At 44.3% G+C, this 23,357-nt stretch overlaps 1 protein-coding gene and 1 pseudogene across 8 annotated transcripts in view; one reads left to right on the top strand and one right to left on the bottom strand.

Moving 5' to 3' along the window:
• The window catches only part of KDM4C (lysine demethylase 4C), a 418,510-nt gene extending 395,722 nt beyond the window's left edge, over positions 1–22,788 (bottom strand). For 4 of the 7 annotated variants that reach the window (XM_035305424.3, XM_035305451.3, XM_078368791.1 and 1 more), the window contains exon 1: positions 22,595–22,788. The gene's annotated coding sequence lies outside the window, so the exon portion shown is untranslated. Of the gene's footprint in view, positions 1–21,706; positions 21,893–22,462; positions 22,543–22,594 lie in introns of those variants that run through there. The other 3 variants (XM_035305427.3, XM_078368783.1, XM_035305445.3) reach the window with 2 other exon arrangements.
• LOC108592238 (guanine nucleotide-binding protein G(I)/G(S)/G(O) subunit gamma-5 pseudogene) lies at positions 15,406–15,864 on the top strand (annotated as a pseudogene). Its single transcript, XR_001912303.4, has one exon. The product of XR_001912303.4 is annotated as a guanine nucleotide-binding protein G(I)/G(S)/G(O) subunit gamma-5 pseudogene (transcript).
• Positions 22,789–23,357: the final 569 nt, after the last annotated feature.

Raw genomic sequence — 23,357 nt, 5'->3', positions numbered from 1 at the left:
GATGTGGGGAGCAGGAAGTTGCTGTTCCAACTGTTTCATGAACACACCATATTAGTTATGATTTGGGGGTCAGGAATTGTGCCACAACTATTTCTTCAGAGCCAAGCTACTTCTGCTAGATCTGCTCCAGTAAGAAGAATGCCTTACAGGTTTCCACTCTCTCTTCATTCTACTCAGTTCTGAATTCAAGTCTTTCGATACTGAAAGACTTTAATCGGACCTGTGAAGTGGCTCACACCTATAATCCTAACACTTTGGGAGGCCAAGGCAGGTGGATCACCTGAGATCAGGAAATCAAGACCAGCTTGGCCAGCATGGTGAAATCTTGTCTCTACTAAAAATAAAAAATATTAGCCAGACCACTGCACTCCAGTCTCGGCGAATGTGAGACTCTTTCTCATTAAACACACACACACACACACACACACACACACCTTCCCCTCAAATGTCCACCTAGATAGATGAATCTCATAAATATAACATTGTGAGACACAGTCTTGCTCTGTCAGAGAGGAGTACAATGGTGCAATCACAGCTCACTGCAACCTCCTGCTCACTGCTGAACCTCTCTTGGGTTCAAGCAACTGTCTTGTCTCAGCCTCCCAAGTAGCTGGTAGTACAAGCGTGAGCCACCACGGTAGACTCTAATTTTTGTATTATTAGAAGAAACCAGGTTTCACCATGTTGGCAAGGCTGATCTTGAACTCCTGACCTCAGGTGATCCACCCTCCTCAGCCTCCCAAAGTGCTGGGATTATAGGCATGAACCACCATCCTGGCCTTAGAAAAAGTATTTGATAAATCTTTGTATTTAGGTACAGGAAGCAGAGAGTTATCACTTGAGTGAATCAATTATTTAGTTACAAAGGCCTAAAAACCAGGATGGGTGGGGTGGCTCATGCCCATAATCCCAGGACTTTGGAAGGCCCAGGTGGGAGGATGGCTTGAGGCCAGGAGTTCAAGACCAGCCTGGGTCACAGGCCCTGTCTCTGTAAATATTTTGAAAAAACTAAAAGGCTGGGTGCAGTGGCTAATGTCTGTAATCCCAGCATTTTGGGAGGCCAAGGTGGGTGATTGCCTGAGATCAGAAATTCAAGACCACTCTGGCCAATATGGTGAAACCCCCTCTCCACTAAACACATAAAAACTAGCTGGGCATGGTGGCAGATGCCTGTAATCATAGCTACTTAGGGAGGCTGAAGCAGGAGAACTGCTTGAAGCAGAGGTTATAGTGAGCCAAGATCTCGCCACTGCACTCGAGCCTGCGTGACAGAGCAAGACCTGGTCTCAAAAAAACAAAAACAAAAATTAGCCAGGTATGGTGGCAAGCCTGTACCCAGCAGGAGACTGAGGTAAGGATTCCCTGAGCCCAAGAGTTCAAGGCTGCAGTGAGCTATGATTGTGCCACTGCACTCCAGTCTGGAAAAAAGAGTGAGATCCTATCTTTACGGGGGAAAAAAAAAGAAAGGCCCAAAAATTTGTGTGTTTTGAAGAAAAATGATGGGACTAGTTATCTTGACTGTCAAATCGAAATTTTTCAAGTCAAAATGGTTTGCAACTGGAAACCATTTTAGTTTTCAATTACAAACCATTTTAAATCTAGAGGATGGCTTGTTCAGAATGTTACATTTGATTAGCCAAACATGGTGGAGGCAGGTGGAGGTTGCAATGAACCAAGATCTCCCCACTGCACTCCAGCCTGGGCCACAGAGCAGGACTCAGTTTAAAAGAAAAAAAAAAAAAAGCCAGGTGCTTTTGTAGGTGGCTCTCACCTACAATCCCAGAACTTTGGGAGGCCAAGGCAGGTGGATCACGAGGTCAGGAATTCAAGACCAGCCTGGCCAAGATGGTGAAAACCCGTCTCTACTAAATACACAAAAAAAATAGCCAGACATGGGAGTGGTCACCTATAATCCCAGCTACTTGGGAGGCTGAGACAGAGAACTGCTTGAACCCGGAAGGTGGAGGTTGCAGTGAGCCAAGATCAAGCCACTGCACTCCAGCCTGGGTGACAGAGGAGATTCTTAAAAAATAATAATTTCAAGGACCTGGGGGCAATAAGGAGAAGAGAGATAACAACTTGTTTGTCTCACACAGGTGAAGGGAACAATCTCAAAAATGTAAAACACAGGCACTAACTACCGAAAGAGCTACGCCCACTGCAGAAAAGATAAAATGAAACACATGACATTGTCATTCTAAAAAGGCCTCCCATCAGTTGCTGGAGATGTGCCCAGGCTGAAGTTGAAGGAAGAATGTTTGCATAACTAACAGTTGGGGCAGCTAACATTTAAGTACTTAACATGAATATCAAGAGGTTAGCAAACTACTCAAAATCAGCTTTGAAAAGGTAAAAATCTAGGAGTTACTGAGGTTCTGCTGAGAACTTAAGTAGCAGAAAGGTATAGAGAGCTTTGGGTGCTTCAGGTTGGCTTCCACCCTGCTGTAGATGACGACATCAAAAGTATATTAATAAAAAAAATTCTTCCCAGATAGCTGCCTAAATTGACCAGAATCCAAAGGAAATCAACAACAGCAATAGAGATTAAACAACTGACAACAGATTCCTTCCTCTTTGTTAGAAAGTGAAAACCCTTGAGCAGAACAAATTCTATTGAACACCTGGAAAAAAAAAGTGAAAACCCATTGTTTCCTTACTTGGGGGCAGGGAGTGAAAATACATCAGGGTGAGGAATCCTGGCAAAGTTGACAATACATGGCAATAAAAATTTCAGAGTCAAATTCAAGATACAAACCTAAGTGCTGTAGGAATTCCTGGGGAAAAGACAAGACTACAAATGGGCACTGTAGGAGGAGGCTTTAAAGCGTGGGTTTCAGATGGGCCATGAAGATAAATGGGATGTGAGCCTAAGAAAGATGTACTGAGCTGGCATGCACCTGTAAAGCCTATAGTTCCAGCTACCCAAAAGCCTGAGGCGGGAAACTACCTTTAGCCCAGGAGCTCAAGGATTCAGTGAGCTATGATCTCACCACTACACTCTAGCACAGGAGACAGAGTGCGTCCTCTATCTCTAAAAAGAAGAACGGGAAAAGTGTGTTATCCGTCATGGGGTATACAGAACACACAAAAATAATTTTTAATTGTTCATGTATCAAAAGCAACAATGAGTTGGGCGCAGGGGCTCACACCTGTAATACCAGCACTTTGGGAGGCCGAAGTGGGAGGATCATGAGGTCAAGAGTTCGCTGAGACCAGGCTGGGCAACATGGCAAAACCACATCTCCACTAAAAATACAAAAAAAATTAGCTGGGCATGGTAGCGCACGCCTGTAATCCCAGCTACTCGGGAGGCCGAGACAGGAGAATTGCTTGAACCCAGGAGGCGGAGGTTGCAGTGAGCTGAGATCGGGCCACTGCACTCCAGCCTGGGTAACAAGAGCGAAACTCCGTCTCAAAATAAATAAATAAATAATTTTTTAAAAAATAAAATAAGTAAAAAGCATTTGCTAGGGCCTAGAGAAATTCTAGCAAATGTTCAACAGTAGACATGTACAGTAATGTTCATTGCAGCATTTTTGTAAGAGCTAAAAACTGAAAACTCAAAAGTAAATCTATAAGAGAAAAAATAAATCACAAGTTTTTTTTTTTTTTTTTTTGAGACAGTTTTGCTCTTGTTACCCAGGCTGGACTGCAATGGCACGATCTCGGCTGACCACAACCTCCGCCTCCTGAGTTCAGGCAATTCTCCTGCCTCAACCTCTGTCTCCTGGGTTCAGGCAATTCTCCTGCCTCAGCCTCCTGAGTAGCTGGGATTACAGGCACACACCACCATGCCCAGCTAATTTTTTTTTTTTTTGTATTTTTTAGTAGAGATGGGGTTTCACCATGTTGACCAGGATGGTCTCGATCTCTTGACCTCGTGATCCACCCGCCTCGGACTCCCAAAGTGCTGGGATTACAGGCTTGAGCCACTGCGCCCGGCCAAGATATTATTTACGCAATGAAATTACACAGCAGTGAAAATGAACAAATCATACCTACTCCCAGAAATATAAATGGATCACCAGGTGGCGCACATCTGCAATCCCAGCACTTTGGAAGGCCAGGGCAGGCTGATCACTTGAGGTCAGAAGTTCAAGACCAGCCTGGCCAAAATGGTAAATGCTCATCTCTACTAAAGTTACCTAAATTAGCCAGGCGTAGTGGTGCATGCCTATAATCCCAGCTACTCTGGAGGCTGAGACAGGAGAATTGCTTGAGTCTGGGAGGCAGAGGTTGCAGTGAGCAGAGATTGTACCATGGCACTTGCACTCCAGCCTGGGCAACAGAGCAAGATTCCATCTCAAAAAAAGAAAATAGGCCGGGCGCGGTGGCTCAAGCCTGTAATCCCAGCACTTTGGGAGGCCGAGGCGGGTGGATCACGAGGTCAAGAGATCGAGACCATCCTGGTCAAAAAGGTGAAACCCCGTCTCTACTAAAAATACAAAAAATTAGCTGGGCACGGTGGTGCACGCCTGTAATCCCAGCTACTCGGGAGGCTGAGGCAGGAGAATTGCCTGAACCCAGGAGGCGGAGGTTGCGGTGAGCCGAGATCGCACCATTGCACTCCAGCCTGGGTAACAGCAGCGAAACTCCGTCTCAAAAAAAAAAAGAAAAAAAGAAAAAAGAAAATAAATATGGATGAATCTCAGAAAGTCTTGAACTAACCAAAGCGTAAGTCCATTTTCATGAATCTAAAAAATAAGATTTAATCTACTCTTTAAAGATAAATGCATAAAAAACAAATCCACTTTTTTAAAGCAAAGGCATATGGAGCACAAAAATCAGGACATGGTTGCCAAGGAGAGAAGATGAATGAGATGGAGGAGAAACAGAGTGACATCTGAGTGAATTCACAGAACGCTACTATGTCTTTTGCACACCTCAAGTATTATATAAAACCTTATTTTAAGACAAAACAATCAATATAGGTAATATGTTTCTATAAATATCTGGAAAATTAAAATATACTTTAAATTAACCAGGAAAATGTTTTAATTCTATGTTAAAACTTTTTTTTTTTGGAGACAGTTTTATTCTGTTGCCCAAGCTGGAGTGCAGTGGTTGGGTCTCAGCTCACTGCAATCTCCGCTTCCCAAGTTCGAGTGATTCTCCTGCCTCAGCCTCTCAAGTAGCTGGGAACACAGGTGTGTGCCACCAGACCCGGCCAATTATTGTATTTTTAGTAGAGATGGGGTCTCACCATGTTGCCCAGGCTGGTCTCAAATGATCTGCCCATCGCTCAAGCGATCCCTCACAAAACGCTGGGATTACAGGCATGAGCCACCACACTTGGCCTAAAACTATTCTTTAAGAAGAAATTCTTCTATATGCCAAACAATTACTCTTGAGTTTTTAATCTTGACAATTCCATATGTTTGTATATTACCTAAAGCAAGACAAATCTATAAGATGAATGAAGACCCCAACAGAAGACTGTAAACTGTTTTTCATTCTATTTTGTTATATTACTTTAATTTTCTTTTTTTTTTTTTTTTTTTTTTTGAGATGGAGTCTCACTCTGTCACCCAGGCTGGAGTGTAATGGTGAGATCTCAGCTCACTGAAACTTCCACCTTCTGGCTTCAAGCAATTCTCTTACCTCAGCCTCCCAAGTAGTTGGGACTACAGGTGTGAGCCATCACTCTTGGTTAATTTTTGTATTTGTAGTACAGATGGAGTTTCACCATGTTGGCCAGGATGGTCTCCATCTCTTGGCCTCTTGATCTGCCCACCTCGGCCTCCCAAAGTGCTGGGATTACAGGAGTCAGCCACCCCACCCAGCCCACATATTACTTTAATTTAAATGCCTAGGGTGTCTCATCGATAGGCTGAGAAGAAAAAAAAAAAATGCCTAGGGTGGCCAGGCATGGTGGCTCACAACTGCAATCCCAGCACTTTAAGAGGCTGAGGCAGGTGGATCACTTGAGGTCAAGAATTCAAAACGAGACCGACAAATATGGTGAAACCCCATCTCTACTACAAGTACAAAAATTAGCCAGGTGTGGTGGCGTATGCCTGTAGTCCCATCTACTCAGGAGACAGAATTGCTTGAACTCAGGAGGTGGAGGTTGCAGTGAGCTGAGATCGTGCCACTGCACTCCAGCCTGGGCAACAGAGCAAGACTCCTCTCATAAATAAATACATAAAATAAAATAAAGTAAAAGCCTAGGGTTTGGTTATGCATTTGTATCCAAGCCCTTAAAATACAAATAACTTGGGTCTCTTCACCCAATTTTACTCTGTTACACAACCAGTAACACATCTAATACATATTCATTTTTTTTTTTTTGAGAAAGAGTCTCACTCTGTTGCCCAGGCTGGAGTGCAGTGGTGCCATCTTGCCTCACTGCAACCTCCTCCTCCGGGATTCAAGCAATTCTCCTGCCTGAGCCACCCAAGAGTAGCTGGGACTAAAAGCACGCACTACCACACACAGCTAATGTTTGTATTTTTATGCGAAACAAGATTCCACCATGTTGAGCAAGGCTTGTCTCAAACTCCTGGCCTCAAGTGACCTGCCCGTCTGGGCCTCCCAAAGTGGTGGGATTCAGCATGAGCCACCGACCCTGGCCTATTAATACCTATACAGATTAAACTGACAGATTAAATGAATAATCAAGTGTAGCTCATTTGGTAAAATACCTTTAATTTGATATAATCATAAATTGTAACATCAACGACATTAGCATTAAACAAAGTAATTTGTCTAAAGTATCTGCTTCTGTTTTTTTAAAAAATGATAATTTGTGGTATCATCTGCACATTGTGGCCAGGCACAGCCTGTAATCCCAGCACGATGAGAGGGTGAGGCAGGAGGATCACTTAAGCTCAGGAGTTCAAGACCAGTCTGGGCAATACAGGGAGACCCTGTCTCTACAAAAAAATACAAAAATTAGCCAGGTGTGGTAGGGTGCACCTGTAGTCCCAGCTACTCAGGAGGCTGAGGCAGGAGGATCACTTGAATCTGGGAGGTTGAGGCTGCAGTGAGCCATGATCTCACCACTGCACTCTATCTAGCCTGGGTGACAGAGTGAGACCTTGCCAAAAAGAAAAAGACAGGCACAGTGGATCATGTCTGTAACCCTAGCACTTTAGAAGGCCAAGGCGGGTAGATCACCTGAGATCAAGAGTTCAGAAACAGACTGGCCAACATAGTGAAACCCTGTCTCTTCTAAAAATACAAAAATTACCTAGGCATGGTGGCAAGCGCCTGTAATCCCAGCTACTCGGGAAGTTGAGGCAGGAGAATCACTTGAACCCGAGGGTCGGAGGTTGCAGTGAGCCAAGATTGCATCACTTCACTCCAGCCTGGGCGAAAGAGTGAAACTCCATCTCAAAAATAAATAAATAAATTGAAAAAAACCTCATTTGTACATTATTATACAACCTACCAGTACATTTTGATCTGGTAGGAAATCTTGACATAAAGGTACCATTACCGGCAGTTGGGGAGGGGGCAAGAAAATTTACAAACGGCAGTAATTCTAATTAAGAAATCTGTTTATCTAGGAAATGGTATTTCATAAAAACAATTCCTCACCCCGGGTACAGTGGCTCACAACCATAATCCCAGCACTTTGGGAGGCTGAGGCAAGTGGATCACAAGATCAGGAGATTGAGACCATCCTGGCTAACACAGTGAAACCCTGTGTCTACTAAAAATACAAAAAATTAGCCAGGTGTGGTGGTGGACACCTGTAATCCCAGCTACTCTGGATGCTGAGGCAGGAAAATCACTTGAACCCGGGAGGCAGAGGTTGCAGTGAGCCAAGATCGCACCACTGCACTCCAGCCTAGGCAACAGAGTGAGACTCTGTCTCAAAAACAGAAAAAAAAAACGAATTCCTCAGATGGCAATGAAAAAAAATGTCATGAAGATGATACAATTTGTCAGTGGTACAGAATGCAAACAATGTTAATCCTGTTTTCAAAGAAGAGAGTAAAAAAATCAAGTTATTTCTAAAGTAACATGGGTACTATATTTAATTTAAATGAACCTGACAATAATCACAAGGTGAAGAAAATGCCATCAGAACATGAGGTTTATTTTTAAGAATTAAAAATACCCAATAAAAATGAACAATATTTTCTCCTTCCAAATCTTTTACTTTACATTAAAGCCAAAAATCACTAATCTGAGTATCAATAAAATTTCCAAGCTGTAACAAAAAATGCTTTTAAAAGTTAAGAAAACTGATAAAATCAAAAAAAGAAAAGAAAGACAAATAACAAAATTTTTAAAAAAAAATGTTAAAATCACTTTTTAAAACTTGGGAACTTAACATTGTTCCAATGAGGTATTTGTGATCCTGATGAAAAGAAGTTAAAAAATGAAAATTCTGAACAGTTTTCAGTAAATTTGTGCTTTAAAAAAAAAAAATCTTAATTCTCCATTTATTCCAATTTCTAGGAAAATTACAAAACTATGCTAAATTTTGAGTCCAGACAGGACCAAATATCTATGACTCAATGCCAACAAATATTTCTGCTTGAATAGAAAAAGAGACTGTTCTCCTACGAATATTAATTTGGAAAGCTAACTCTTTCACTTTCTAAATTCTTATTTTTATGTAACTGGATTGACAGAAGACAGGCAAACAAAGGCATTCGAAAAGTTTCCAAAATTTGCATTTCACCGGATTGTGGGTTCACACTAAAAGCCTGCTGAGCTTGCATTGTCTCTCTCGGGGGCCTGGAAAGAGAAGAGGCTTCCTGGCCCCTGCAAGAGCTACCTGAGTCTCCCAGGTAGGTCCCAACCTGCTGTGACTTCCTTGCAACCACCACCCAGGTTGCCCATTGAGGCCCTCCAGCACTCAGCCGGGGCAGCAAGTCCCTCGCCAATACCAGAGGGCACTGCCCCTACACCCACCTGTTGCCTGGACTACCTCTTTCCAGCAATTCTACATTGAAACCTGTGTGACTTTTATGAGTCTGTTTAGTCCTATCAGAAGGACTCATGGGAGGCCATTTAAACTACTTAATCTTAGTTTCAAACATAAAAACAAAGCCTTAAAATTTAAATACTTAGAAAACATATTTCAAGGCAATTGAATACGCAAAATTTCAAATTATTCCTAAAGATTCACAATCAGGTCAGACGCAGTGGCTCACGACTGCAATCCTAGCACTTTGGGAGGCCGAGGCAAGACGATAACTTGAAATCAGGGGTCGGAGACCAGCCTGGCAAACGTGATGAGACCTCATCTCTTCAAAACAAAAGATTCTTGTTCTCTATGCAGTATAAGACACAAATAATATTTTAAAAAAAAGAAGAAGAAGAAGAAGAAGATTCACAATGGCAAAAATTAGACATGGCATCGGCTATATTGAAAAAAAAAAAAGAGCCTGAAAAACAACAAACACAATAATCTGACCTTCCTCGATTTTTCATTATTAATGAATGCAAAAAACACTGTTTTAGATAATTATGGCAATTTGCACATTTTTTGGTAACTACCTGTCAAAAAAACAAACTTGAGATAAAATGTATTTGCTATATTATCATGCCATGTGCAATATGTTGCACTGAAACTTGCAAAGTATTTGTTGACCATGCATTCCCTCAATCCTGATACCAGTACACAGCTTCCTCGACATGCAAATACATTAAAGTATTCTCAATGTCTACAAAATGAAATAGGAAACCATAAATACAAACTGAATAAACTGGAACCGAAATCTCAAATATTTAACCAACTTATACCGAAAATAAATACAATCATGACACAAGCACAAAGTAAAATCATAGTCTGTAACTCAACATTTTTCCTTGATTTACAACACACGGTTTGTTTTTGTTTTTGTTTTTGTTTTAAGATGGAGTCTTACTCTGTCGCTCAGGCTGGAGTGCAGTGGCACTATGTCAGATCACTGCAACCTCCATCCCCTGGGTTCAAGCAATTCTCCTGCCTCGGCCTCCCAAGTGGCTAAGATTACAGGCACCCACCACCTTGACCGGCTAATTTTTATATTTTGAGTAGAGATGGGTTTTCACCATGTTGGCCAGGCTGGTCTCAAACTCCTGACCTCAGGTGATCCACCCACCTCAGCCTCTCAAAGTACTGGGATTACAGACATGAGCCACCACGCCCAACCACCACATGGTTTTAATAAATATATAACCAAACCCTCATTAATGTTCACAAAATTAAATTTTATCTAGACTACATTTTGTCTGATTAATTCAACATTTTTCCTTGTTGTTAAATAGTAAAACAGATGTCTCCATTGACCCTCTCTTCATGTGCTTGCTCTTGAAGCAGAAGGAGGCATTGTGCATCTGCACAAACTCCTTCAACAGCATGATACTAAGAGCTATCCACATTGACAACTTTTTTTTTTTCTGAGATGGAGTCTTGCTCTTGTGGCCCAGGCTGGAATATAATAGCACGATCTCAGCTCACTGCAGCCTCCACCTCCCAGGTTCAAGCCATTCTCCTGCCTCAGCCCCCCAAGTAGCTGGGATTACAGGCACCCACCACCATGCACAGCTCATTTTTCTATTTTTTTTTTGTAGAGACAGGGTTTCGCCATGTTGGTGAGGCTGGTCTCGAACTCCTGACCGTGTTATACACCCACCTCAACCTCCCAAAGTGCTGGGATTACCACCCACCACACGCCCAGCTCATTTTTGTATTTTTAGTTGAGACAGAGTTTCACCATGTTGGCAAGGCTGGTCTCAAGCTCCTGACCCCATGATCCGCCCACCTCTGCCTCCCAAAGTGCTGGAATTACAGGCATGAGCCACCAGGCTGGGCCCACTGACAACTCTTTGAGTACTGACATCTTATCAAAAAGAACCTTTTTATAAAAAAGAGTCTTGCATTTGCTTGGTTCTTTACTGTGCTTTAACATATGTTACTTTTTTTCATTCTTAAAAGTTTTCTGTGATGTTAGCAGGCTGTGATTATTCCCATTTGAGAAATGATGAAACCAAGGCTCAGAAATGGAAATAAATTTTCTTTTCCTTTTTTTTTTTTTTTTTTGAGACGGAGTTTCACTGTTGTTACCCAGACTGGAATGTAATGGCACGATCTCGGCTCACCGCAACCTCTGCCTCCTGGGTTCAAGCAATTCTCCTGCCTCAGCCTCTCGAGTAGCTGGGACTACAGGCATGCACCACCATGCCCAGCCAATTTTTGTGTTTTTAGTAGAGACGGGGTTTCACCTTGTTGACCAGGATGGTCTCGATCTCTTGACCTCGTGATGCACCCGCCTCGGCCCCTCAAAGTGGGGGGGCTATAGGCGTGAGCCACCGCTCCCGGCCTGGAAATAAATTTTCTAAAGTCAAACAGCAAATAGGTGCAATGAACTGACTACAAGTTTAGTATCCCAGACCCAGATCCCAAATATAACTGACCTCCTTGCTAGGCTCTCCAGCTACCAAAAAAAGAAAAGAAAAGAGAAAAAGAAAAAAGATCACACCAAAGCCCACTAGATAAGGAACAAATCCCTCCACTAGATAAAGAATTCAGATCAGTTTTTAAGAAATGTAAGACACATAATCCCATGTTATTTAAGATGTTCCAGATTGGATGAAAAAAAAAAATAGTACACTTAGAAATCCTTTCTTAAGAAGCCTAAAATGAGTAACAAAACTTAAAAACAACCCAAGAAAACTGCAAACCAGATTCATTTAAGAGTACTGATGATCCAGGAGCGGCCAACTTGGAAGAAAAAAAAAAAGAATATCGATGAAATTTCCTTTTTAAAATGAACAAACTCCAGGCCAGCCATGTGGCTATAATCCCAGCACTTTGGAAGACCTGGGTGGGTGGATCATTTGAGGTCAGGAGCTTGACCAGCCTGGACAACATGGTGAAACCTCACCTCTACTAAAAATACAAAAATTAGCCAGGCATGGTGGCAGGCGCCTATAATCCCAGTTACTTGGGAGGCTGAGGCAAGAGAATCACTTGAACCCAGGAGGCAGGGGTTGCAGTGAGCCGAGACCACACCACTACAATCCAGCCTGGGCAACAGAATGAAACTCCACCTCAAAAAAAAAACAAAAGTTGGTCGGGCGCGGTGGCTCATGCCTATAATCCCAGCACTTTGGGGGGCCAAGGCGGGTGGATCACAAGGTCAAGAGATCGAGACCATCCTGGTAAACAAGGTGAAACCCCATCTCTACTAAAAATACAAAAATTAGCTGGGCGTGGTGGTGCACGCCTTTAGTCCCAGCTACTCGGGAGGCTGAGGCAGGAGAATTGCTTGAACCCAGGAGGCTGAGGTTGTGGTGAGCCAAGATCATGCCATTGCACTCCAGTCTGGGTAACAACAGCGAAACTCAGTCTCAAAAAAAAGAAAAAAACAAACAAAAAGTTAAATAGATAAGAAACGAAATGAGATAAACTACCTACAAAAGAAAAAAAAAAAAGAGCCAGGCGAGGTGGCTCAAGCCTGTAATCCCAGCACTTTTGGAGGCCAAGGTGGGTGGATCACATGAAGGCAGGGGTTCCAGACCAGCCTGGCCAACATGGTGAAACCGTGTCTTAAAAAAAAACAAAGAAAGAAAGAAAAAAGAATCCAACACAAGTTTCTTGAAAAAAAAAGAAAAAGAAAAGGGCCAGGCACGGTGGCTCAATCCTGTAATCCCAGCACTTTGGGAGATCCAGGTGGGCAGATCATGTGAGTCAAGACCAGCTTGGCCAACATGGTGAAACCTCATCTCTAAAAAAAAAAGAAAAAGAAGGCAGCAAATCACACTGCCATGTGTGTACCTATACAACAATCTTGCATATTCTTCACATGTACCTCAAAACCTAAAATGCAGTTAAAAAAAAAAAAAAAAGAGTCTTTTCCTCCCTGGATGTCTGAGGATAGGCTGCCATCATGAAAGACACAGTAGTAACTACCCACACTAGAAAGTTCATGGCCAGTTGACTGCTTCAGAGGAAACAAAGGGTCATTGATCTCATTCACCCAGGGAAGGCAACAGCGCGTAAGACAGAAATTTGTGAAAAACTAGCCAAAATGTATAAGACCACACTGGATGTCATCTTCGTATTTGGATTCAGAACTCATTTTGGTGGTGGCAAGACAAACAGCTTTGGCATGATTTATGATTCCCTGGATTATGCAAAGAAAAATGAAACCAAACACAGACTTGCAAGACATGGCCTGTGTCAGAAAAAAAAGACCTCAAGAAAGCAATCAAAGGAACAAAAGAACAGAATGAAGAAAGTCAGGGGGACTGCAAAGGCCAATGTTGGCACAGGCAAAAAGTGAGCTGGAGATTGGATCACAGCCGAAGGAGTAAAGATGCTGCAATGATGTTATCACAAGAAGCTTAATAAACTAAAAACTTTGATGGGGGGAAAAAAAAGCCTATACTTTCAGTCACCCACTCAAAGGGATACCTGGGACCATTTGAAGAATCTGATGGACTCTCAGAACAGAATAGAAGTAACAATATACTAATGATCAGATAAAGCATGTCCTCAGGACTGGAATTTAAACAAACATCTGGTTTAAAAATGAATGAAAAGATGGAGGTAAAAAGGGAACAAGGACTGGTGTGGTGGCTCAGGCCTGTAATCCCAACACTTTGGGAGGCTGAGGCGGGTGGATCACAAGGTTAGGAGATAAAGACCTTCCTGGCCAACATGGGGAAACCCCATCTCTATTAAAATACAAAAAATTAGGTGGGTATGGTGGCACATGCCTGTAGCCCCAGCTACTCGGGAGACTGAGGCAGGGAAATCGCTTGAACCCAGGAGGTAGAGATTGCAGTAAGCCAAGACTGTGCCACCCCACTCCAGTCTGGAGACAGAGCAAGACTCCGTCTCAAAAAAAAAAGCGGGGGAACCAAATGAAGGAATTTATCTGCTTCTTTAACTTTGCTTAACAGGAGAAAACACTGGGAGAGAAGAATGCTCTGATAAGTAAAGGTGAACACTCAAGGGTCAGGGAAGCCCAGCAAGTTAAAAAAAAAAAAAAAATCCTGTTCAATACTACCTGTTAGCTGAGGCCTACCTGTCACTAAACAATGTGTGTTCATTCATGTGCTTTTCCAGGGATCAAGACCTTTCTAGAAAGACCCCTAATGTACACAGGATTGGAAAAAGAACAAAAAAAAAAAAGACCCCTAATGACCAGACACAAGCAATTCAGATCCAGGTTCAAGTTATTCTTGTCAGTTTAATTAGGGAAGGACACTTGAACTCAGGAGGTGGAGGCTGTACTGAGTTGAGATGGCGCCACTGCACTCCAGCCGGGGCAAGAGAGCAAGACTCGTCTCAAAAATAAATAAATACTTATTAGTAATTAAGTTAATCATCTGGTTTCTTTTTAAAGTGGATCTCCACTTTGGGTTCAAGCAATTCACCTGCCTCAGCCTCCTGAGAACTGGGATTACAGGGGTGTGCCACCACACCCAGTTAATTTTTGTATTTTTAGTAGGGATGGGATTTCACCATGTTGGCCAGGCTGGTCTTGAACTCCTGACATCAAGTGATCCACCTGCCTGGACCTCCTAAAGTGACAGGATTACAGGCTAGAGCTACCCTGTATTTTTCTATAATATGCACATTTATCTGTGTTTAATCAAACAAAAAAGCAGTGGCCGGGCATGGCTCACACCTGTAATCCCAGCACTTTGGGAGGCTGAGGAGGGTAGACCAAGAGGTCAAGATACGGAGAGAGACCATCCTGGCCAACATGGTGAAACCTCATCTCAACTAAAAATACAAAATTTAGCCAGGCATGGTGGTGCACGACTATAGTCCCAGATACTCGGGAGGCTGAGGCAGGAGAATTGCTTGAATCCAAGAGGCAGAGGTTATTATGAGTGGAGATTGCACCAATGCACTCCAGCCTGGCGACAGAGTGAGACTCTGTCCCCCACCAAACACAAGAAAAAGAAAATAAGAGTGGTAAAACAGGTGGTAAAGTTTTGGAAACTTTTGTTCCAATTTTATATATTTACAGGTATTGGGACATGATGGGTAAGATGTGTTGCCCAATGTGTGTCCTGGTTTAACAGTTAGTTCAATTTTTGCATATACACAAAAATCGTTAATTTGCACAACAAACGATTATTGAACACCTACACTATAGTGCTGGTGAGGCATCAGCGTGCTATACAGAACAGAAGGGAATAAAAATACTTGGTCTCTACCCTTGTAGAATCCTTACAGTGTAGAAACAATCAAATAATCACATAAATATATGATTATAAACTGCTAAGTGTTAGGGGAAAAAAACAGGGAATTAAGATAGATCCTCATTGGGGAAGCTGATTTAGATTGGGGAAGAGAAATGAGTAACAGGTCAGGTTTCTCTGAGGAAGTACATTCAAGTAGAGATAAGAAATCTGTATGAAAAGGAGGAAAGTCTGGCCCTGTTGACCCACGGCCAACGACCTACCGACCCACGAATCAGCCCGGCCCTCCAGTACACCATGTCTGGCTCCTCCAGCGTCGCCGCTAGGAAGAAAAGTGGTTCAACAGCTCCGGCTGGAGGCCGGACTCAACCGCATAAAAGCTTCCCAGGCAGCTGCAGACTTGAAACAATTCTGTCTGCAGAATGCTCAACATGATCCTCTGCTGACTGGAGTATCTTCAAGTACAAATCCATTCAGACCCCAGAAAGTCTGTTCCTTTTTGTAGTAAAATGAATCTTTCAAAGGTTTCCCAAACCACTTCTTATGATCCAGTGAATATTCAAGAGAGCTCCATTTGAAGCCTGTACAAAAGCTTATCCCTGTAACACTTGTGCCATAATATACAAACTTCTATTTCTGTCAGTCCTTAACATCTACCTCTCTGAATTTTCATGAATTTCTATTTCACAAGGGTAATTGTTTTATATACACTGGCAGCAGCATACAATAAAACTTAGTAAGAAAAAAAAAAGAAAAGGAGGAAAATGAGAGGAAAAGTCAGACAGGCAAAAAACAGCACATTCAGGAAGGCTGTATACAATATGAAGAAAAGCCAATGGGTAGAGAGAAAATGTAGAACTATCTAGATAAGACTTGGGCAGGGCTTGGGATAAAAAGAGATACCAATGGAATTTTAAATATCCTGAGGACTAGGAGAATAATCCAATAGTCATTTTTTAAGATCAAGCTGAAAAGAGATTGGAGGGAGGCTGGAGTGAAAGCTAGGATGATGCACTGGAGGTGGAGACAAGTGGATTGATCCCCACAATATTATTCCTGAAGTAGAAATAACAAGCTGTAGTGATACTTTGGATGTGAAGGCTGAAGAACCATGAAGTGTTGCTTAACTCCTAATGAAATGAGTGAGCAATGAAATGAGATGAGACACATGAGAAATCCCAGAGAAGCAAAGCTGAGAAGAAAGATCCGAGTTCCATTTGTTATAGTTAACAAGTAGAGATGTCAAATTAATACCTGGAACTGGATGGAGATATAAAAAAAAGAAGTCATTAGCAAAAAGGCTTTAATGACTCATCATTCTGCTCCTTAAATATCCACCCATACTAACATACAAATACAAACCCTGAAGAATCCAGAATAAATTTGACTTTATGTGGTAGCAGTTCATAAATACCATAGTAGCTGAAATACCATGTGTATCTGAACAGTATGCAGAGCAACAGTATAACTAAACATTCACGCTCTTTAAATAATCCACTTCCACGAAATCATAGGGAATCAAGTGTCCACTATGTTCACTGCTATCCCCATCTGACAGTATATGGCACATAGCACAAATTAATCTACTGAAGAAATGTATCCACTACTATGCAGAATAAATCACCAATCAAAAATAAAACAAATGGCAGGCATGGTTGCTCATACCTGTAATCCTAGCACTTTGGGAGGCTGAGGCAGAAGGATCATGAGGTCAGGAGATAGAGACCATTCTGGCTAACATGTTAGCAGCTGGGATTACACGTGCCTGCCATCACACCTGGCCAATTTTTTGTATTGTTTTAGTAAGGACTGGGTTTCACAATGTTGGTCAAGCTGGTCTTGAACTCCTGATCTCATGATCTGCCCACCTAAGCCTCCCAAAGTGCTAGGATTACAGGCATGAGCCACCACGACAGCCTCACTATCGATATTTTCGTTGGAACCTTTCTCCGTACATGAATGAGGGTAGGGAGGGAAGAGGGATACACAAGTAATTTCATGACTGGTTAAGACTATGAAGGAGACTACAGAATGCTGCTATGGCCAGTGTGCAGGACTGAAGTAAGTGACAACTCAGCTAAGCCTTCTTGTTAGAAAATCTGAAGGATGAGACAGAATCAACCAGACAAGGAAGTGCAGTTGGGGTAACAGCCCAGGCAGAGGGAACAACAGCATGAGCAGAGCACCAAACCCATTCAGGGAACTGGGAAGAAAGATGAGTTTGGTAGTAAGGAGACTGGCTGGGCAAAGTCAAACACAGAACTGAGGATTAGGACTTGCTGCCTAGAGAAAGCAGCCTTGAAGCAGGAACAGGGCGGATAGGTCCTTAAAGAAACGATTCTGGGCCTGGCACAGTGGCTCATGCCTGTAATCCTAGCACTTTGGGAAGCCGAGGTGGGTGGATCACTTGAGGTCAGGAGTTCAAGACCAGCCTGGCCATTATGGTGAAACACCATCTTTAAAAAGAAAAGAAAAGAAACGATTTTGACTGCTTGTATGGAGAAAGGATTAGTTCCAGCAATTGCCGATTTAGAAGACTGTAACTCCCCAAGGGTAGGGAGGATGAGGAAGCAGAGAATCTTTGGGGAGTGGGGGAGTAAAAAAAAACAGTGACCTAATATTTTTAATTTATATCTTAGGCTCCACAAAATGGTCTAGATTTGCAGGGATAAAAAAGATACAATGACTTTAATTATGATACACCTCCTAACAAATTCATATCAGAATTAGAGCTTGTAGGCCAGGTACAGTGGCTCGCACCTGTCATCCCAGAACTTTGGGAGGCCAAGGCAGGGGAATCACTTGAGCCCAGAAGTTTGAGACTAATCAGGGCAACACACTGAGACTCCACCTCTACAAAAAGAAATTATTTTGGCTGGGCACAGTGGCTCACACCTATAATCCTAGCACTTTGGGAGGCCGAGGTGGGTGGATCACGAGGTCAAGAGATCGAGTCCATCCTGGTCAACATGGTGAAACCCCGTCACTACTAAAAATACAAAAAAGTACCAGGGCACGGTGGCGCGTGCCTGTAATCCCAGCTACTCAGGAGGCTGAGGCAGGAGAATTGCTTGAACCCAGGAGGCGGAGGTTGCAGTGAGCCAAGATCATGCCATTGCACTCCAGTCTGGGTAACAACAGCGAAACTCCGTCTCAAAAAAAAAGAAAAAAAGAAATTATTCTAATTAAAAAAAAAGAAAAGAATCTGAGTGACTGCACCAAGAGAAAAAAAGAAAACAAGAGGTTGGGGAGAAGCATTAAATATTAATATCTGGTCCAGGCACAGTGGCTCATGCCTGTAAACTCAGCACTTTGGGAGGCTGGGGCAGGCGGATCACGAGGTCAGGAGTTTGAGACCAGCCTGGCCAACATAGTAAAATTCTATCTCTACTAAAAAATGCAAAAATTAGCCAGGCATGGTATCGGGCACCTATAATCCCAGCTACTTAGGAGACTGAGGCAGGAGAATCGCTTGAATCCAGAAGGCATAGGTTGCAATGACCCAAGATCACACCACAGCACTCGAGCCTAAGTGAAAAGAGCAAAACTCCATTATCAAAACAAAAAAATTATATATATATATATATATATAAATATTTAACAAAAGGGAACATAAATTTTTCAGTAGACATTGAGCTTAGTCAAAGCATAGAATGTACCTATCTTATCACTATATCCCTAATAAATATATAGCAAATAAGTGACTATCAAGAGAATAACCATGAGCTATAAAGACTATGCTATCAGGAAGGGATGATCAGGCTGGGCTCAGTGGCTCACACCAATCCTAGCACTTTGGGAGGCTGAGGCAGGAGGACTGCTTGAGCCCAGGAGTTTGAGACCAGCCTGGGCAACACGGCAAGACCACAAAAATTAGCCAGGCATGATTAGCCTCCTGTGCTCTGGCTCCTGATCACAGGTGGCAGAGAGGTTGTAGTGAGCCAAGACTGTGCCACTGCTGCCCTCCAGCCTGGGCATAAGAGTTAGACTTTGTCTCCAAAAGTAAAAAAAGAACAGATGATCTTAATAATGACATCCAGAGGCTGGGCGTGGTGGTTCACACCTGTAACCCCAGCACTCTGGAAGGCTGAGGTGGGTGGATCACCTGAGGTGAGGCGTTTGAGAATAGCCTGGCTAACATGTTGAAACCCCATCTTTACAAAAATATAAAAATTAGCCAGGCATGATGGCGGGTGCCTGTAATCCCAGCTACTGGGTAGGCTGACGTGGGAGAATTGCTTGCACCTAAGGGGCGGAGGTTGCAGTGAGCTGAATTCTTGCCATTGCACTCCAGCCTGGGCAACAGAGCAAGACTCTGTCTTTATTAAAAAAAAAAAAAAAAAGAGAGGAAAACACAGCACTAGCCATAGGATAAAGCCCCACTTCAGAGAACTGAACTTGGTAGTGGAACACGGAAAGGTCAACAAGCCCCTTCAAGGCTTCAGAGAGTATCCCTCAAGACCAACTATCCCTCCTTATGCATGCAGTCATTCAACAGAAAATTACATTAACCCAGAAATTACACTATATATATATATGTATGTATATTTATATATGTATATATGTATACCCAAGAGTAAAGAAAACACATGTCCACAGAAAAACTAGTTCACAAATATTCATAGCTGCATTACTCAACCAAAAGCAGAGATACCACAAATTCTATCAACTAATGAATAAACAAAATGTGATGTGCCCATAAGAGAATATTACCCATTAAAAGGAATGAAGTGGCTGGGAGCACTGGCTCATGTCTGTAATCCCAGCACTTTGGGAGGCCAAGGCAGGCGGATCACGAGGTCAGGAGTCTGAGACCAGTCTGATCAACACAGTGAAACCCCATGTCTATCGAAAATACAAAAATTAGCTGGGCATGATGGCACACACCTGTAACCCCAGCTACTCAGGAGGCTGAGGCAGGAGAATCGCTTGAACCCAGGAGGCGGAGGTTGCAGTGAGCCAAGATTGCACCACTGCACTCCAGCCTGGGCGACAGAGTCAAAGTCCGTCTAAAATAAATAAGTAAATAAGTGTAATTAAGTACTGATAGGCTGCAATATAGATGAACCCTAAAAAACATGCCAAGCAAAAGAATTCACTCACAAAAGGCCATATAGTGTATGACTCCACGTGTATAAAATTTTCTTTTTCTTTTTTTTTTTTAAAAGACGGGGTTTCACCATGTTGGTCAGGCTGGTCTTGAACTCCTGACCTCAGGTGATTCATCTGCCTTGGCCTCCAAAGTTCTTGGATTACAGGCACAAGCCACCATGCCCCGTCTAAAATTTTCAAAATATGCCGGCTGTGGTGGCTCATCCCAGCACTTTGGGAGGCCAAGGTGGATAGATCACAAGGTCAGCAGATGGAGACCATTCTGGCCAATCTGGTAAAACCCTGTCTCTACTAAAATATAAAAATTAGCTGGGCGTGGTGGTGTGCGCCTGTAATCCCAGCTGCTCCAGAGGCTGAGGCCAGAGAATCATTTCAATCCAAGAGGCAGAGGTTGCTGTGGGCTGAGATCGCGCCACCGCACTCTAGCCTGGTGACAGGGCAAGACTCCGTCTCAAAAAAAAAATTTCCAGAATAGCCAAATCTATTGAAACAGCAGAATAGTGGTTGCCTAGGGATAGAAGGGGAGTATTCAAAAATATACTGTGGTAATGGTTGCACAAGCCTATTCATTTATTTACTAAAACCTATTTTTCACTTATTTTTAATTTTTTTTGGAGTTTCACTCTGTCGTTCAGGTTGGAGTACAGTGGCCCATCTCGGGTCACTGCAACCTCCACCTCCTGGGTTCAAGCGATTCTCCTGCCTCAGCCTCCTGAGCAGCTGAGCATTACAGGCGCCCGCCACCATGCCCAGGTAATTTTTGTATTTTTAATAGAGACGCGGTTTCCCCATGTTGGCCAGGCTGGTCTTGAACTGCTGACCTCAGGTGGTCCACCCGCCTCAGCCTCCCAAAGTGCTGGGATCACACGGTGCCCGGCCTGATTTTTAACTTTACAAAAGCAACTGACTGTTAAAGTCTGTTAATAAAACAAAATAATTAAAGTCTGTCAATAAAACAAGTCTTTGAGGTAAACTGTATTGTATTACCAAGTTTGTGGGTTACGGTAAAGCTTATTTGCAAACTTTTCATTACACTGAAATTGGGAGAAAAAGGACCTAAAAAATCCCAAACAGCCGTGTAAACCGTTCCAAAACAAAGTTATGAGGGGGGCTGCGCCGAGGCCAGCAAGGTAAGAAAACAAGCGATAATCGCAAAGGAGAACAGACTGCTACCCAGTAAAAATGGACCTTTAAAAATTAAAAACACTAGTTTTCAACCACAACTCTTCGAAATAAGAATATTAGTCACCGTTGCCATAGGAAACAGTAAAGCCAAGTTGCCCGGAATTTAAACATTTTTTTTAAATACCGCAAACTAAAATGGGTGAAAATAGGGCAAAGTTTAGCGTGAATCTAAGTGGCCGGAACCTACCAGTAACTTTCACCGGGATAAAGGTGGCTCTGCTTTTCTAACCTACGCTTCCGAACAGTGCTTATGATAAATCACCTCTCGGGGTTAGTTTATCAAGTGCAAAAAAAAGTTTACCATCTCTCTTCCGGAAGAAGGAACCTGACGAAAGCCCTCTCCGTATCGCCCACAATCAGAAGGAACCAGCGCAGGCTTGCACCGCGCAGCAAGGGGAGCCGAGCATCAAATCCACGCGGAAAGCATCCGAATCCCGCCTGCTGGCTTTTCTTGACAAGCACGGAGGAAAACCCCAAGCTCCAGCCTGCAGTCCTGGCCTGCCTGGCTCCCTCCTCCACGTCCCCACCCCACGCCACGTTCCGTGCCTGGCAGTCCACGCGCCTTGATCCAATTCGCATTTATTAAGCACCCGCTGTCTACATCGCATCATGGTTCCTCCAGGCACTGCAGGAAGAAATGCCCCATACCGCGGGAAAGAAACACCAAAAGGACAGCCGAGAGGGTTGAGGACGACCCCGAATGACGGGCTGGCTGCCTGCTGCGACCAGTGGTCTGGAGAGAAGCTCCCACCCTCACCAAGCGGGTCATGACACTCCTGGGGAAGGGAGGGCTCCAAGGGGTGCACCAGGCCCGGCCTTCCTGGAGTCAGCCACAGACCGGCTTGGGGCGGAAAGAGGTCCGCATCTCCTAACCGCCCGCGCGTTCCTCTGCCCCAAGAAGACGACCCCGACTCCGGATCCCGAGAGAACGGCGAGCTCGGGCACCGAACATCCGTAGGGGCCGGAGCGGGCTGTCACCGGCCCCCGCATCCCTTCCCTGAGGCCGCAGCCGGCCGCTCCCTCCCCAGGGTGACAGTCGCAGCAGTCACGGACGGACCGTCTCTACCCCGGCGTCGCTACTCGCCGGGACGCCCGCACCCCCGTGCCCCACGCGGAGGTGGGCAGTGCCGGGAAGACCTCCTCGGCCCCTCCCCCCGCCACGGCCCCCGGACTCCGGAAAAGCGGTTACCTGGCGCGCGGGTGGGGGCGAGAGCAGGACCCGGAGGAGGAGGATGAGAAGACACTGGCCTCCGGCCCAGGGAGATTTGGGAAATTCGGAAGACTTGTTCCGCACTAGGTGACAGCTGTTCGCTGCGCACGCGCACAAGACCCCGGCCGCCTGCGCCGGGCCTCACCCTCCCGTCGAGGGGGTGGGCGGTAGGCAGCGGCGAAGACGCGCGCACCGCCGGCTCTCCCTGCGCGAGGGCGCGCGCGCCGTCACGTGACCACTAGGGCTCACACTTGGTGAGTCACGTGAGCTTACAAACAGCTTAAAGGTGCCCGGCATCTCTTGCCTTGGGCGTAACTTCCGCGCTGTGGTTAACTTAGGTTTGTTGGCGCGCATCTTTTTGTTCTCTGGACACAGCCATGTCCCGTTCTTTCCGGAGGGGGAAAATACTAAGCAGAAGGAGAAAACAGGTGCACAGAACCTTGCCCGGAAGCGCCTGCTAGGGTCCCACTGGGCTGGACCTGATGCAGTCCACGCGCCACACGTCCTCCTGGGCCCCGACGCGCACCTATGGCGGCCTCCGACGCGCGGACGTCATCGTGGCGTTGTCGGGGTGGAGCCTGGGAATGCCTTGGAGAGCCTGGCGAGAAAGCAGGGATTCTCAGCTCTCCGACGATGACAGCGCTCTGTGCCGGTTCTGAGCCTCCTTCCCACAGTGGGAAATCCCAAATTGGCGAAGAGTGCCCGCGTATCCTAACGCTTTAACAAGTAACTCCGGAGCAGG

Source organism: Callithrix jacchus, chromosome 1 (genome assembly GCF_049354715.1).
Source record: "Callithrix jacchus isolate 240 chromosome 1, calJac240_pri, whole genome shotgun sequence".
NCBI classification, from domain to species: domain Eukaryota; kingdom Metazoa; phylum Chordata; class Mammalia; order Primates; family Cebidae; genus Callithrix; species Callithrix jacchus.
This window is presented reverse-complemented; position numbering and strand designations above follow the sequence as displayed.